We start from the raw sequence: 17,376 nt of genomic DNA on the forward strand, positions 1-17,376 counted from the left end.
CTTGCACTTCCATAATGGATCAACATTCACTTTTGTTCATGGCACTCTTTTTTGTTAAGCCACAGATGAGCCAAAACATCCTAACATCCTAGGACCATCCTAATGTGCTGTCAAAAAACTCTGACCCACCAGACATGGACTCCATGTCATCTGAAAGAGTCCTGTGGTATCTGGTACCAGGACATTACCATGAGGCCTCTTAATTTCTGTTCATTTCAAGGTGGATCATCTTACAGTGCTTCTTTGTTCAGCTCCGTCCATGTAAACTTGGAGAAAACATGATTTGTCCAACCAGTCAACCTTCTTTCATTGCTTTCATGTCCACTTAAAATGCCTGTGTGTCCATTGTAGGTGCTTTTGATGGAGGACAGGAGTTAGGATGGGCACTTTGACTGGCCTGTGACTATGCAGCCCTAAACGCAAAGGGTTCGATTCACTGTTTATTGTGAAACATTCACCTCATGACAAGTATTAAAATGATCTGCAATTTGAGCCACAGTAGCTCTTCTGTTGGTCTTTACAAATTGATGTAGTCTTTATTTCCTCTGGCATCAAAGCTTCTGTTGGCAAGTACATCTTTAAGATGTCTAGTTTTGGCCATATAGTGGAAAAAAAATCACAATTCATTACAAACTTTAAAGTTTTTGTACATTTATCAGCTTACAGCTTAGTTAAAGGAAATATTAATTGACGTACCACTGCATCAACAGTCATGCAATAAAGAGTTAGACAGCAAGAAGCCTTGGAGCTGCACAGCTCCATTAATATGAGTTTGATCTCAGCCTCTGGTTGATGCTCCGCAATGGGTTTTAAAAAATATTATTATTATTTTACTTATACTGGTACAGCATATCAATAATTGTTATCATGTCAGATTTTCTTATCCCAGGATGCCGTCATAACATTTTATTACCAAGCGACCATGTTAATATATAATCACGTTGACGTAAGATCAAAGAATGTTAATATCTCTTTAGGGGTTTCGCTCTTTCTCTCTGGTGCACTTTCTCCATTCAATTTACATTTTATAGCCGTTATTACCCCAGAGAGTCCCCACTGCTGCTCTATTCTGTCACCTCATTCACATTTGCATTGTCCTCCCTCACACCTCCCACCGGCGGGTTTTGATGGTGATCATGAGCCTGAATGTCCTGCTTTGAACAATGGAAACACATGGCACTGCTGCAAAATGTGGAGAGTGCTTGGTTTTTGCAAGCTGGAAGAAATCCACACCTATTTTCACCTACATTCATTTTTTGCTTAAGTACAATTTTCAAGTGGTATAATCTTTATCATGTGGATGGTTCTGTAGTAGTAGAAAGTAGGTATGAGTAGATATTCATTTCTGGTGTACGATTCCTTTCACAACCAAAGGTATTTTGACCAAAGGTACGTAGAGATGCCTACAAATTATTAAGTTGAGGCATTTTAGGCACACCCATTGCTAACAGGTGTACAAAATAAGTTGCTTCCAACTTTGTGACAACAGTTTGGAGAAGCTACCTTCCTGTTCAAGCATAACTGTGGCCATGTGCATGAAACTAGATACATACATGCAATGTTTGGTGTGGAGGAATTCCAGTGGCTCATATAGATCTCTGACCTCAACCCCATTAAACATCTTTAGAATGAACTGGAACTTTAATTGCATGCCAGGCCTTCTCGTCCAACTTTACTGCATGATCGCACAAATGCTTTTGACAGATGACTAAATAGGCTCACATTCCCACAGACACACTTCTCAAGTTGTTGAAAGCCTTTCTAGAAGAGTCAGTGCTGTTATAGATGCACAGGTGGACGTTTTGAAATAGGAATTCCAACAAGCTCATGGTCAAGTGTCTGTATATTTTTGGCTATGTAGTGTATCCTTGTTTATGCTAAAATATATCTATTTTTTGTTCATATGTATTGAATTTTTAAGATACTATGTGTAAAGTTGAAGTGAACATTTTAATTGAAAGTAAACTGAGAAACAAGAACAAAAGTGATTGAGCACACACACTGATTTACCAAAATATTAGAACACCAAGAACTCAGAGCTGTTTTTACAGGATATTACTAGACAGGTGGTCCTAACATTATCCAAAATTGTGTTTCTGTGTTCAGAGAGTATAGTTAACATTTTTTTTTTACATGCCACAATTATATTCAAAAGTGATATTGTGTCTGGCTGAACATAAATTAGGATCCTGAAAACTTCTGAGGAAACTCACCCCTACAGCATGCTCTGCAGGACATGAAATGACCCACTTGACAGAAATTGTAAGGCAGCGATGAGGCCCGGTATAGTGAGGCAGCAGAGATCTCATTTTGTACCACGGAGGATAGAAAAGGGACAGAGCACGGAGGAGGAGGAGGTGTCATTCTGCCGACTGGCAGGAGGTGCAGAGCCCATTAATATTTAGCCCAGTGTCAGTCAGTAGCCAGACTAATGCATGGATGCTTCATTACTTCATGTGATTGAGTGCACATGACATCAAGTTAACTCTTTGTTCACGTTTAATTAAAATCTTTTTTTTGCCACATTCTAAATTTGCAGCTTCTCTGTGTACACATATTTGTATAATTTTTAGAATATCATGAGTATGAAGAAACACAATAACTTCATAATCTACTGATATCATGTAATAGGCAAACACTGATATTTACCTTTTCCTGTGCATGCAATTAGGTTAGACATTAACTCTTTGTTCTGAATTTACAGCTTCTCTGTGTTAACATTTCCATATCTGTTTCATTTTTTTTAATATGAGTATGCAAAACACAATCATTTCATAATCTACTGATATCATGTATTAGGCACACTCTAATATTTACCTTTTCTTGTGTGTACAGTATGGACATGATTAGGCAGGAGTAATGAGAATAGGGAGCAGGTTGAGGAGAGCCTGAAGAGATGTAGGTGTGCACTGAAGAGAAGGGGAATAAAAGGTAACAGGAGTAATTTATTTTACCCATGAATGAGAGGGAGGGCGGCAGAAAGGTGCAGTAGCAAGGAGCTGAGGCGCTGAAAGTGGATGAGATTAAATGCTTAGAGTTGAGCGTACAAAATATTAAAGAGTGTGAAAAACAGAGTGCAGGGTGCAGTTGGTGGCGTTAAGTAGCAAAAGTAATTTTTAATAGAAGGGGGATCAGCCAGAGTGAAAAGGAAAGTTTATAAGACAGTAGTGAGGCCTGCTGTGTTGTATGGCTTGGAGGAGGTGGCACTGTCCAAAAGACAGGGGACAGAGCTGGAGGTGGCAGAGATGAAGATGCTGCAATTCTCATTCGGAGTAAAGAAAACTGACAAGATGTTTAGGATACAAATTTAGGGACAGGGGGTGGTTTGAGCATGTGCAGAGGAGGGATGAGAGTATATACATAATTTAAAAATGTGTACTTTCTTTATAGAAGTTGTTCTATATATTCTTATAGAAGGATGAATCGATGTCACTTTTGTAACAGTACTCTGGGACATGGTGCTCCTATTAAAGTTGTGATCCTGCCATCTCTCTGCCTACACGTCTGTAAAAAAGTATATGAGTGTCACATTCACTGCTATACTTGGCTCTATTAGACAGTCATGCTCTGCTTCAGGAAAACGAAGCTCCAAAACAATTCATTCATTCAATTTAATTGCTTCTTTCTAGTCAGGGAGGCAGCAGACCCCCTGAGAAACACAGAACAGGGCATCAATCCATCGATGGGTACTACATTTACTTATTAACTTATATCTATGGGCAACTTAGAGCAGCAAACTTAGAGCAATCTTCAAGATATTTCTGAGAGGTGGGAGGTAGACAGGGTGCTGAAGGAAACCCATGTGGACACATAAAGAACAAACAGCCTCTAGATTGTGGCTCAAAACATCCAAACTAATGGTCTCTGTCTCTATTATTATTGTTGTTAAATCTTCATGAAACTCTTGTCTCTCCAATATGATGTCATTTTGTTGGGAAAGCTGTCTGATGGTAGTTTTGAAGACTTGGTGACCTCAAGATGCATATTGTTTCTGTAACTCTTCAACTGGCTTTCAGGTGATGCAACATTCTTTTACACTAAGCCACCACCGCTAAGATACAAGTTCGAATCTCAGCTGTGCTATCAGCCAGCCCGTCTACACATACATGATTGGGCGCAAGTCAGAAATACCTTGAACTTCCCGAAAAAAAAAACATAGCCAGTGTTTCCTGGTGGAGCTGGGTCCACCATGACTTGACTGGTTTGTAGCTGTTTAGCGCAAATAGATCTAGGCCAGTTTTTTTTTTTCAGAATTGTGGTCACCACAGCAATTTTAACCCCAGAGGAACAGCTGCAGATGCAAATGAGCTTATTGGGAAATATAGACTGAGATTACAGGATCAAATCGACAGGAGGATGAGTTAGACCTCATAATGATCTTCTTGAGCTTGTGTGAGCAAATCTGCACAGTGGGTGAACACGTAGCCTAAGCTTCCTTTGCTATGTAGACTATTTAGTACAGCTAACTTAATTTCTCAGAAGGATAATTTTGCTAAAGCTACATACCTGTAGTTTCAGAGTAACATGTAGCTTAGCTAAATATATTTTTTAAGTAGCATACTTAACACTATTAACACCTGTCCACCATTGTTAATCACTATTGGGATCTTATTCTGTTCTTTATGTTGTAAATTACAGTGAGATTTTAATGAGCACTTTGTTCTGAGACTCAGGCGTAGCAGACAATAAATGATCGTCTGCACTGATGATGAGTTCACTTATTATTAATTCATACACAATCCAGTCTTCTGGTTATAACAGAATTCAGACACACCTACAGTATGGATGGGTTACTAACAACTCACTATATTTGCACACTGTAAATGTTTACTGTTAATTAATACTAGATTTATACTTACACTTTAAAGCTAAAAGTATGTGGACACCCCTTCCCATTACCAGGGGTTTCAGCCACTTCTGGTAACAGGTGTATGAAATTAATACACAACTTTATTTATTTATAAGCTTTCAAATTTGTTTCAACAGTTTGGCCAAGACAATTTCCTCTTCCAGCACATTGCATCTGTGCACAAATTGAGGTCAGTGGTATGGTTTGATGAGTTTGGTGTGGTCTTTTGGCCTGCACAGAGACCTCAACCTCATCAAACAGTATTGGGAAGAATTAGAATGTTGATTGCAAGAATAGGTACAAAATCCCAGAAACACTCTAACAAAATCTTTGAGAAAGCCTTCCCAGAAGAGTGGAGGCTGGTATAGCTGCAAGGACGAACACAATTTAAGCACTTCATGATATTCTCCTACCACAAATGACTGTCTGATAATATATACTGCCATGATTATATGTAACATACAGTATAGTGGGTAAAGTACTGGACTCTTGACTGAAAGGTTGCCGGTTCAAGCCATATCCCTCCAAGTTGACACTGTTGGGCCCCTGAGCAAGTCCTCTAACCTTCAGTTGTTTGAATTGTATTCAGTGACAGTTGTAAGGTGCTTTGGATAAAAGTCTCTGCTTTTTCTTATTAATGCCACGTCTTTGGTAAATACAAATCTTTATTGCATGAAGTCATGGTGGTGTCGCTAATGTCATTTCTCAGAAGTACAGTATTACAGCTGAGCTACATTTTTATGGAGTAACTTTTTTCACTTTTAAGGTAGCACGCTCAACACTGCCTGTCGAATTCATATTAATAGTTATTGGGAGCTTATTCGGTTCTTTATGTTGTAAATTACAGTGAGATTTTAATGAGCACTTTGTTCTGAGACTCAGGCGTAGCAGACAATAAATGATCGTCTGCACTGATGATGAGTTCACTTATTATTAATTCATACACAATCCAGTCTTCTGGTTATAACATAATTCAGACACACCTACAGTATGGATGGGTTACGATTATTGTCACTAGAATATACTGTTCAAGAGTCAGGGCTCTAAATAGGGAAAATGTAAAATTACCAAGTGATGGCTTAGTGACAACTCACCCATAAATAAAGTACAAAATAACTGATTTCTCTACCTCATAAAGGGTCAGTGTTAATGACTCCACAATCTAAAAGAGACAAAATGGGATTTATAGGATGGTAGCAAAGAGGAAAGCACAGCTAACAAAGAGAAACATCAGTTCTTATCTGTCATTAAGGAAAATAAAACACATGTACTTCACATGTTATGTACTACACATAATCAAATATGTGATTGGAATTATGATGGTGTTGGGGGGGCTTTGCTCTGTCAGGACTTGACTGACTTGCTGTTATTAATGGGACAATGAATTAAACTCATTATTAGAAGATTATTAAGAAAAATTTAAGATTATTAGTCCATGAGCTGACTCTGAGGTGTCAGTGAGTTATGCAGCCGACAATAAATGTAGCTCAGACTTACATGAGAGTAAAGAATGCCTTTATTTGTAACATATACATATGCTTGTGTGCAGTACAACAGAATTCATTTTTCTGCATATCTCATCTTGTTTGGAAGCTGGGGTCAGAGTGTACGGCATCCCTGGAGCTGAAAGGGTAAAGAGCCTTGCTCAAGGGCCCAACAGTGGCTGCATGTCAGACTCATGCATGTTGGACTCAATACAATTACTTTATTTTATATTTTCAATACATATTCTAAATACTACTATTTTGTTATTTTGTAAGTCCTGGGAATTGGGGCCCAGGGTTCAAAGCTTGTCTCTGGTCACAGTTTGTTAGTAATTTGATATCTTCTCCCTGTGTCCCTTTGCGTAGTTCTCATTCATGGCTCTGCTTTTATTTATTGCACTTCCACTTTTACAGTAAGATACAACAAGTTCTTTCTTAATCTCTGCTTATTTAAGATTTTTCTCAGACACCTTTCAGCACTAAGATGAAATGAATGACTGCTTTCTATGAAGTAGGTTTGACTTTGTGTGCTTGAGTAGATCTCACAGATCAAACGGAAATCACTTGTTCTGACTTGTTCTTGCACAGCAGGTGAGGTACAAGACAAAATAGGAATCGACCTACGATGTGAACTGTTGGAGGAGGAATACATTCTACTGCATGCTGTATAACAAACACTGCATGCTCAAAATGAGGTGTCCCTTTAATTTAGATTTATTTTTTAAATTTCGAAGCCAAAAGGCTTTCAGGTACTGTCAAGGGTTAATACAGCTGTTTTTACTATACTGTAGATTCTTTTGGCTAAACTGCTAATCATGTTCACAAAGCAGGAGACACAATGCTTCCCCTAAAGAAACTTGGAAAATGGTTTACATGCATGTTTACAAGAAAAAGGGAATGGTTTACATGCTTTATAATTAAGGATCAATGTTTCATATCTGTCTGTTTCCTCTTTTAAAAATCATTTGCATGTATTTTTTTTTACCATAAGAGCAGCTGTGAGGTCGGGCACTAATAATAGATGCAAAATCCTCACTTATAGTCAGTTTTTAAAATAATGTTAAGATTTTACATTAAGTAGATGCTTTTACCCAAAGTGACTTACAATTGTGACCATGGTGTTCAAGGGTCCAGTCGTGGTAACCTGGCAGATATGGGGCTTAAACCAGAACCGTTGGATTACTATTAAAGTTTCTTAAATGAGTGCTCTGTGCAGATAAAGTTCTTCCACATGAATCTTTCCAAACTAATTTATGGACTGTTTTTTATACATGGAGCATTGCTATGCTGAAACTGCCTTTCTCAAACTGTTGCCATGAAATTTCATGCATAAATGCTGTATGTTGTGTAAGTAAATTTCCCTGAACTGGAATCAAATTAGAGCAGCTCAAACCATGCAAACATTTTTAGACCATAAGTAATCCTTCACCAAACTTCACAGGTAGCTCTAAAACGTAATAAAGATAAAGATGAACCAAAAGATGTACAGCGTGTCTTTAAATTAAATGTGTGTCCCTAAACAGATGATACCACAATAATGAAATCCAAAACATAAACATGACAGAACTGATCTGATTATTTTTATTCGTGTCCTTTGTCAAGATTTACAGCCTCCACTGAGATTCAGACAAAAACCAAAAACAGGACCAAAACCTGTTTGGAGCGAAAAAGATGAGACAGGCAACCAACAATAGAGAGCAGATGTGAAGACTCCACCTTAGATACTGAAGGAGATCATTTGCAACAGAATGGGGTTAGATCCATTGATTTCTGGGGATTTCTGGGTATATCAAATTATTTAAGACTGACTTACTCAATAGTGAGTAGTTTGAGTCCACTTGTCCACATAAAGGGTCGCTGCGAAGCTATTCTGATTGATTACCGGATCAATATGACGGAACACTTGTCTTCTTATAGGAGTGGTATTCTAACAAGAGAACAAGGCCTTCTGAATGGTTTAATGAGTATAAAAATGACTTGCTATGGACCACCGAATCGAATTCAAATCTAATTAAATGCTTACAGGAGATTTTTAATGATGAGTTACACAGCGCTCATCAGCACCATAGTCAAAACACCTCCTGAGGGATAATCTTTTAGAAGAATGGTGTTCCATCCCTCCAGTAAAGTTCCAGAGAATACGGAGCGGAAGTTCCAGAGAATCACAGCCCATGGGTGCTGTTCTTGTGCCTTGTCGAGGCCCAATATTTCACTTAGAAACTTGTTCAGGATGCACTTTGGATCACTGTAGTGCTCGAGGAACATGATGAGAAATTCAGTCGAGCATCTGTGGAATGTCCTGGACAAACAGAATCTGCTGGTACTAGAATGTACTGGTACCAGATCACATGACCCCTTCAGAGATCTTGTGGTGTACATGGGGGTGCAAGAACAAACTAGTTGGGTAGATTTGGCTCATGTAAACTTTTAATACATAATATCGTTTACAACATCCACTGAAAGTGATTTTAAACACTGATAAAAAGTGTGATAGTGATGACTAATGCAAATCTTCTAAAAGCTTTGTTGTAGTTCCATAGAGGACTGTTCAAAATGCCATCCTACTATTATATGATTTTCATATGCCCCCTGGCAGTTTCCGAGAGACAAAAATGCGCCTTTGCCCTTCCCAAAGATGGTCACATTCCAAACAGAGGTCAATACCCAACCTCCCCAAAAGTCCAAACAAGTTCTTATCCAAAGATCTCACACCCCCAACACCACCAATAAAAAAGACACACACGCCCTCTCTCACCCACCCTTCTTTCCTTTGCCTTTTATAACACTGCTGATGAAACTCTGCTAATTTTCCACCTTAATAGACTGCTCATTTATTTTTTATGCATCCTGCACAACACATCAATCCTTCACAAGGCATCAAACATTCGCTGACACTCACAACTTTAAGTAACTTATCTTTTTGGGAGGTGGGAGGCAACCAGAGAACACAAAGAAACCCCACACAGACACTGGGAGATACCATGCAAAATTCCTTACAAACGATCCGCATAGGTAATGATCAAAACCAGGCTATAAGGGCTAAGAAACAGCTTTTAGTCTCACCCCTTGTCTGGTCTGGCACTTCACAGACAGTTGGATGTGTATGAGGGTGGAAAGGCTGGATTGGGAGCTTCCACCTCTTTACTGTTGTTACAGCATCGTGTTAGAGGAGGCATGTACTAGCATGCAGCCTTCTCTTGTCAGCAAGGTTGTCTTGATAAGTTGGAAATCGCGAGATCAATGGGGAATTAAATGTCCAGCTTAGGGGAAAAAGTGCAAAAGCTGCAGATAACACACACACACAGTAAACAAAGAAAACTACTGTATCATAATAAGGTAAATATTTTTTATGATGCTCTTAAGTTGTTCTCAGGATTGATTACTGGATTCAGCGCAGGCACATTTTGTACTGCCTGGTATAGATTTCCTCCAATGCATTAGTGTTAAATTAATCTTACGCCCATTATAACTCCAGCTTACTTTTAGGAGCAGTCTTATGAATATTTTATATTTATAAAATCAGTGAGCAACTTGTTTTTAAAGTTACATCTGATTAAAACTTAAATGAGTCTGGAAAATTCTGACAAGCATATTTTAAGACCAAGGTTTTGTCTGGCTATTGTACAGGGGGAAGTCAGTGCTGCACAACTCCCGGCTAACTTTGTTTGGCATGTGGTTTTAAAGTTACAAGAACTGGCACAGGGGGAAAAACAGTGCTGCACAACTCCCAGGTAACTTTGTTTGGCATGTTCACCCTTCGTCTTTATGTGGGTTTTCCTTTGTGTACTCTAGTAGCCACCAAACTTTTGAAAACATATGGGTAGATGGACTGCTTTAAACTGTGATGTGGTATAAGTGAGTGATTAAGTGATGTGTGTAGATGCTCCATATGTGGCACGGGAACCAAACACAACCCTGACCAGGCTAAAGAAGGTACTAATAATAAATGAAAATTTACATTTTTCAAAAACTGGAAACAATTTTTTGAATAATTACATAATTATTTCATTAATTATTCATCTTAAAGCCATAACAGATAAACACATTGAACGAATACACACAAAAATAGACAGAATGTCGAGATCCATTAAGACTCTGGAGCTTACTACCCTGGCATAATAATTAATACAGCCCTAATGCTGCCTAATGCTGTTTAGCAGGCTTACAACTAAACAAGATTATAGCCCTTAAAAACTAATAAATCACACACAGCTACAATAATACATTGAAAGAATTGATTCAAACATGACAGGGACTATTTTATTAAAAGGGACACGGTAAGCTAATTAAACCCCCCTCTCACCAGTTCCTATGCACCTGCATATGTCAAATGTCAGATTTGGTGAGGGTCTAAGGTTTTCCCCCTAGTCAAAATACTGCCTTAATTCAGTCCTGTTGTCTTCCTCTGAGCAACACTTCCTACTCCTTTAATTGAATAATGTGGCCTACCTGACCTCTAGTCTACTTCAAATAAATACATTTGTCTCACATTTGTTAAATATCAGGATTAAATCTCAGTTTCCCTACACAACATTATTGGCAAAGTGAGAAGAAATGTTCGATCACCCCAGGACAGGGTGCAGTTTAGCCTCTTTTTGCTTGAACACTCAAAGGGCAGACCTTTGCTTCGACGGCCATAATGTGTACCATGCATAATGTAACGCTGAGTCTTACCCTTAGCACAGCCTGAGGGGAGTCTGTGTTAGGTTTTGGGATAGGATGTCTACTTCTTGTTCTGAATTATTAAAGGAGTGTTCTCCCCAGGCGTCGGGCATGTGGCGAGGGCCGAGCACTCTAGATGCACACAGACCAGTAACAGCTGCAACTCTGCCACAGGCTCCTCAAACCCTCCGCTCACCACGGGCTGCATGTTCGTCTGGAGCGGCGCACCACACATACACCATTGTCAAAATGTCCTCCTGTGGGCTTCCTGTTTTTATGGACACTCGATCCCTTGATTATTAGTCTCACCTGGGTTTCATTTGCTGCAGCTGTTTTTTATGTTTTGTCAGTCAACACTGCGCATGGAGCTTGTTACTCTGCTATTTTGCAAAATCATTCATGTGTTTACTTTGTATTTTCCTACCTTTAATTAACAAAGTATTTTAAATTAAAAAAAAAGTGTAGGGAAGGGTATTCCTGGGCTGCTCTAAGTACCCCCAAAAGCTGGGTGAATTTTGACATAGTATTTGTGATGTACAGTCAAAGGTTTACATACACCTTTAAAGGTTTGGAATGGTATGATAGTTTTGGGGTTTCAACATATTTTAAAACTGTTTTTTCTATGTGACTAAATGATTGTCTTTCTAAATCAAAAAAGTTTAACAAATTTAAGTTTAATGTGGGTTTTAAATGTAATAAAAAAAATAAACCATGTAAAAAAGATACCATTAGCAACTTATATATTCAAAGGTGATGTAGAAAATTCTATAATGTCATTTAATTTGCTGTACGGCCTTCCAGAAACTATTTTCAGATTGACTGTGACCACAGGCAGGTTTACCTGAACATATTAAAAACTACATGGAACAGTGGACTCTTGCCAAGGTCAATACCTTTTGCTGAGAGAAGATTAGTCCAGAATCACAGAAACGCAGAAAACTAGTAGCTGCTGAGAATGAGTGACACTGTTAGTAGTCAAGCTTTATACCCCCCATGTTCTTACAGGCTTCACATAAAGAAAGAGACAAAGAGGGTCATGGGCTTTTTTCTTGCATGGCCCCTAAGCCCCATGTAAAGCTTTCTTGAATGTAGACAATGTCATCAATGCTCAGGCAGACTGAAGTTCATATGACAGATCCATCCTTGGGTTTTCTTTGCTTGGATTACATCTGCCATCCAAACTAATCTCCTGTTAGCTACAGGTCAACATTCTGACCTAGTCAGGATAGCACTGGTCCATGTACTTTATAACATGTGTAGTTAAAGACTTATGGGCAAAGAAAATGTGGAGTGGTGCTACATTGCCCTGCTTGCAGTCTGGTCCTGTCTTTCACTGAAAATTTTTGACACACTATAAAATGCAAAATAAGACAACTAAGGCCCTGTACATTAACCCAACTGAACACTTGCATAATAATAATAAAAAAATCCTTTAAAAACTGGACCAAAACTTTAAAACTCTGTCCTCAAATGATTTGGAAACAAATGTTTTATTTTATTATACAGTATAAAGTCAAAATAAATTATATCAAATAAATCATATGCTTCTAAATGTATGGCGACAGCTTGGGAAGGCCCGTTTATGCTTTAACATCATATCAGAACTGTTCTGCCATTTATTAATAGAAAAAAAATAAGCACTAATTAATAGCAAGGAAGTGATTAGTAGACATACTGTTTTTTTAATCAATTTTACAACAACCCTAAATTTAAACCATTTAAAATGTTCCTGCCAGAAACTGTATTACTGCACTAACGATGTACCCATTTCCCCTTTTCTAAAGTGAACTGAAAGACATTTCAGACGTTTATAAATTATTAATGGGAACTGAGGCGCTCTTTCTTCCTGAGCTGTTCATAATGAGATGAGTGCATATTTTCACTGCTGGAGAGTAAACCATTCATTGTTTTCATAAAACCATCTCACAAACCAGTCAATATTAATTATTAAGCTACTTAAGAGCATCGTCACTGCATGGTTTCAAAGCACTTTGTTCATCTAGTGTAACTAGTTTTCTGTCAAAAATAGTCAATAACTTAAACTCTCCTCTCTTTAAATGCTACTTATATTGACAGTATTGTAAAAAAAGTATTGTACCCTTCTGATATTATTTTCTTTCTAATTTTACATATTTGTCATGTGAAATAAGTTTCCAATTTTCATACGAGGTGTAATATGACAGGGAAAAACATAAATAAACATAGTTTTAAAATGTTTGTTACATTTATTCAAATAAAGACGTTATGGAACACCATATCACCAGGTTTAGACCATCGTTTGATGCAACAACTGCAACCAAACGCAATTCACTGTCAGAAGATTTTGTGCCACTTTTTCCTTCAAAACAATTTTAATTTCATGTTGGAGTAAGTTTTAGATCATGAATTAATGACCAGACATCCTTATCCTTCTGATTTTAGTAGTATTTGCTCAGGGTTTGAAGCAGCATAGCATCCTCACACCATCAAACTACCACCACGATAGTGACTACACTTACTGTAGAGTCCCAGAGCTTCAGAAAGAAATTGGTACCTTGTCCAGACTGAAATATTCTGACTTTCCCATCTGTTTAACTAATGTTTACATTTATTTTTGCTGGCAGTAATAAAGCCTGAGTGTGTTCAGTGTTATCTAACTCAATTATCAATAAACTTACTGGTTGATTTAGGTACTAGACCAAATATGTTTTTACAAATGTTCGGTTGAAGTTGAGTAACTTTTAATACGTTGAATAAATGACATTATCATTAATAGTAGTAGTTTAATAATAAACTCTCAGTTTCTACACAGCCACTGCCCAAACTGAGCTGGTCGTCATCGAGGCTCAGTACCGCCATCTAGCGCCGCCACCCGCTTATTACAGCTAAAGCCGTTTCACTCTTCCCTGATGATAACAGAACATTAGCGGTAGCATTAGCAGTTCCGAGAGGAAAATAAAACCGAAATAGCTCTTTCTTTACTTTCATGTAGGGGAGAGCAGTGTGTCATGATCTATGAGTGAGGTATTTATTACTATAATGAACTTAGTCTGAGGTTTTTGTTCAGAACCAATTATATAATAACAAAACATAATTTATCCCTTCCATCCTCTCTCTGTCAGCCATTCTGTCACTCACTGCTACATGTGTTTGGTCTCTCAGTCCTTGTTCATGTAAATGTAAAAAATACATGCTATTCTCTTTACATTTATAAGCACAAAGTCAAAAGAAAAGAGCTCTTATTCATCAAAACAGGCGGAATGAGCGCCTTAGTACGAGTACGCATGCGCAGATTTACGAAACTGACCTACGTTTAGCGTAGTGAATTTACGTAAAGTGCGTTCTTACTTTACGTGCATATAATTTACACTATCATTTCCATAAACTTGCTCCTATTCCTGTATGTAAAATGCAAACTATTTAAAAACTTACAATCTTCTGTCAAAAATTAAAGAAAAATTATTTTATTTTATTATTAAATTATTATTTCAAAGATAAAGTTTACCCAGCTAACAAAATTATGTTCTGAGAACGTTCCCCAAAAGTTCCATTTTGGTTGCGGGAATGTGGCATTGGAATGTTCCCTCAACGTTATTTTGTCCAGTTTTCTTGATGTTCTCAGAAAGTTTTTTCTAAAGTTATGAAAATGTTCATAGAACGTTACCTAAACCTCATTTGTAACCATAATTTAACGTTCTGGGAACATTGTCTTGGAATGTTCTAAGAACATTTAAAATAAGATCCTCTGAACGTTCCCTTAATGTTCCATTTTGGTTGTATGAATGTTTTATTAGAACATTCCCTCAACGTTATTTTGTCCAGTTTTCTTGATGTTCTCAGAACGTTGTTTTTAAGTTATGAAAACGTTCATAGAACGTCACCTAAACCTCATTTGCAACCACAATTTAACGTTCTGGAAACGTTGTCTTGGAATGTTCTAAGAAGATTTTAAATAAGGTCCTCTGAACGTTCCCTTACGTTCCTTCAACGTTATTTTGTCAGTTTTTTGTCAGTTTTCTCAATATTCTCAAGATATTTAATACAAGTTAAAGAACATACCCAAAAACATTTTTAAATGTTTTAAATGTTACTTTAACATACTTTTAAAATAACTACAGATAATGTTAATTTTATTATAAAAGAAGATATTAATATGCAGAATACTTTAAATGCTATTGAAGTTATGAATAAAAATCTGTTTTTTATTATGTAATAAAGGGTAAAAGTGTCAGTATAAGAGTTGTGGGTTGTGGGTTGTGGGTTACACTTGATAAAATACAACTTGTTTTGGAGCAATTTGATGAATATTTTAAAAGCTATTGTTATAAGTTATTAATATGCTGAATACTTTCAATGCTATTGAAGTTATGAATAAAAATCTGTTTTTATTATGTAAAATAACACGTGAAAACACGACATTTGTATTTCGCTTAAAGTTCTGTGTCGAGGCAGAGACGGTTGGTTAAAATAACGCTCTCAAGTCCAGTGCGGATGTGCGCATGTGCAGAACAAGGTGTCCGACCGTCCGTAGATGGAGACTGACGTGCTGTGTAAAGAAGAGAGCTTTGTGCAGAATAGACATAATAAAGCGTTATAAAGTAATTTAACTGAATGATATGTAATGTAATATTTGTCCTGTATGGATGGGTTCTGATAACCGCAGTTACCGAGGACATTTTGGAAAAATAATGGTTTATCTTAAATATATTATTAAATCAAATATTATATAAAGCAAAACTGTTCAGTAGGAAGCAATGAATTCAGTCTAACAGTGGTGCATCTTATGACCTCTTCAAATCAATGTAAATCAGTTGACTATTTTTCCTAATATGCGTCTAAAGAATATCACACACATACTCCTTTAAATTTCTGTTTTAACAAAAAACGTTAAAAGAACGTTCATGTAACGTTACACATTGAACAGAATATTTATCAAGGTCACGTAACGTTTATAGAACGTTCTATTAACGTTATTGTGATCACGTTTGCTCATTAGGAGAACTTTTACATAACGTTAGTGAAAGTTGTGGGAACGTTCCCTGTTAGCTGGGTAATCAGGGAGTTATCCTAATCACTTTTATCCACCACACCTGTACACATTCTATGTAAATTCATATATTGTACAATAACTGTATCTGGACTATATAATAATTATTTCAAATCTTATATTTATATTTCCCATTTTAATTTTTGTACATCTGCACATAAATACAACAGATGGTGCTGGTTTATGTAAGTTAATGTGAATATTTTTAGTATTCAGTGTGTAACACAACTGTGAGGGACTATGCACCTAAGATTTTCACTCACTTTTCACACCTGTGTTAATGTGAAATGAAAATTTCGCTTCTGCTTCTCCAACCTTGCACTGCTACAAAAGAGTAAAAAAGTCATGCACATGTCCCTGCTGCTACGGTGACGTCACATATACACGTGACTGACTGCTGTATGAGCATCTAGTAATGAGTAGTGGTGTGGGTGCGATACTGCAAAATCTGTTATCGATCCGATACCAAGTAAATACAGGGCCAGTATCGCCGAAGTTTTTTTTTTACTTTCATGTAAGGGAGAGCAGTGTGTCATGATTTATATAGTAAATGTATCATCAATATGCTATGACCACTAAATGATTCTGTGATTTTTACTTTCTACTGTTAATTAGTTAATCATGTGCATGTTAAAACCCAGGACAGCAAAGCTTTTAGGGAAATAAGAAGTACTTTTATTACTATAATGAACTAAGTCCCTTTATTGCACTTTCCTGGCTTTTTGTAAAATAAAATACACAAAATTATTAAATTCATTTTCAGTTTCGGTTTTTCATACAATCATATACAATAATACAATAACTAAATTTCCTCCTTTCACTGCACTTCTCTGGCTGACAAAAATTAAAGTACACGACATTATTACTGGAGAACAAATGTTTTAAAACTTCTTTATTAAATTTTTTTCATTTACTGCCATAAAATATCCTTACACTGAAGTATCGATCCCATTAGACTAGTATCGATCTGATTCCAATACCAACGTTGATATCGATGCTATCGATATTTGGATTGATCTGCTCACCCCTAGTATATAGTATAGAATTGATGTATGGATTTCTCTTAGCATGAGTTTCAGGTTGTATTTCTTGATGTAGTGATGGTAATGGTTTTCCAAAATATTTACAATGTAATTATTTATTAGTTATTCTTTGATTTAATTACTATCCCTTTAGAAAATTGTTGTAAGAGGGCCGCGTGCCATAGAGACAGGTTACAGAGTACAGGTTACAGAATCATGTCCATCTGCCTGGCATGGGCCACAGAGACGCAGATGGCTAACAGTGGCGACAATCAAGTTGGTCATTCGAAACATTAAAAGTTATTTCTTTGTTCTTTTGTTCATTAAATAAAG

The sequence above is a fragment of the Trichomycterus rosablanca genome, chromosome 20 (genome assembly GCF_030014385.1).
Source record: "Trichomycterus rosablanca isolate fTriRos1 chromosome 20, fTriRos1.hap1, whole genome shotgun sequence".
NCBI lineage: Eukaryota > Metazoa > Chordata > Actinopteri > Siluriformes > Trichomycteridae > Trichomycterus > Trichomycterus rosablanca.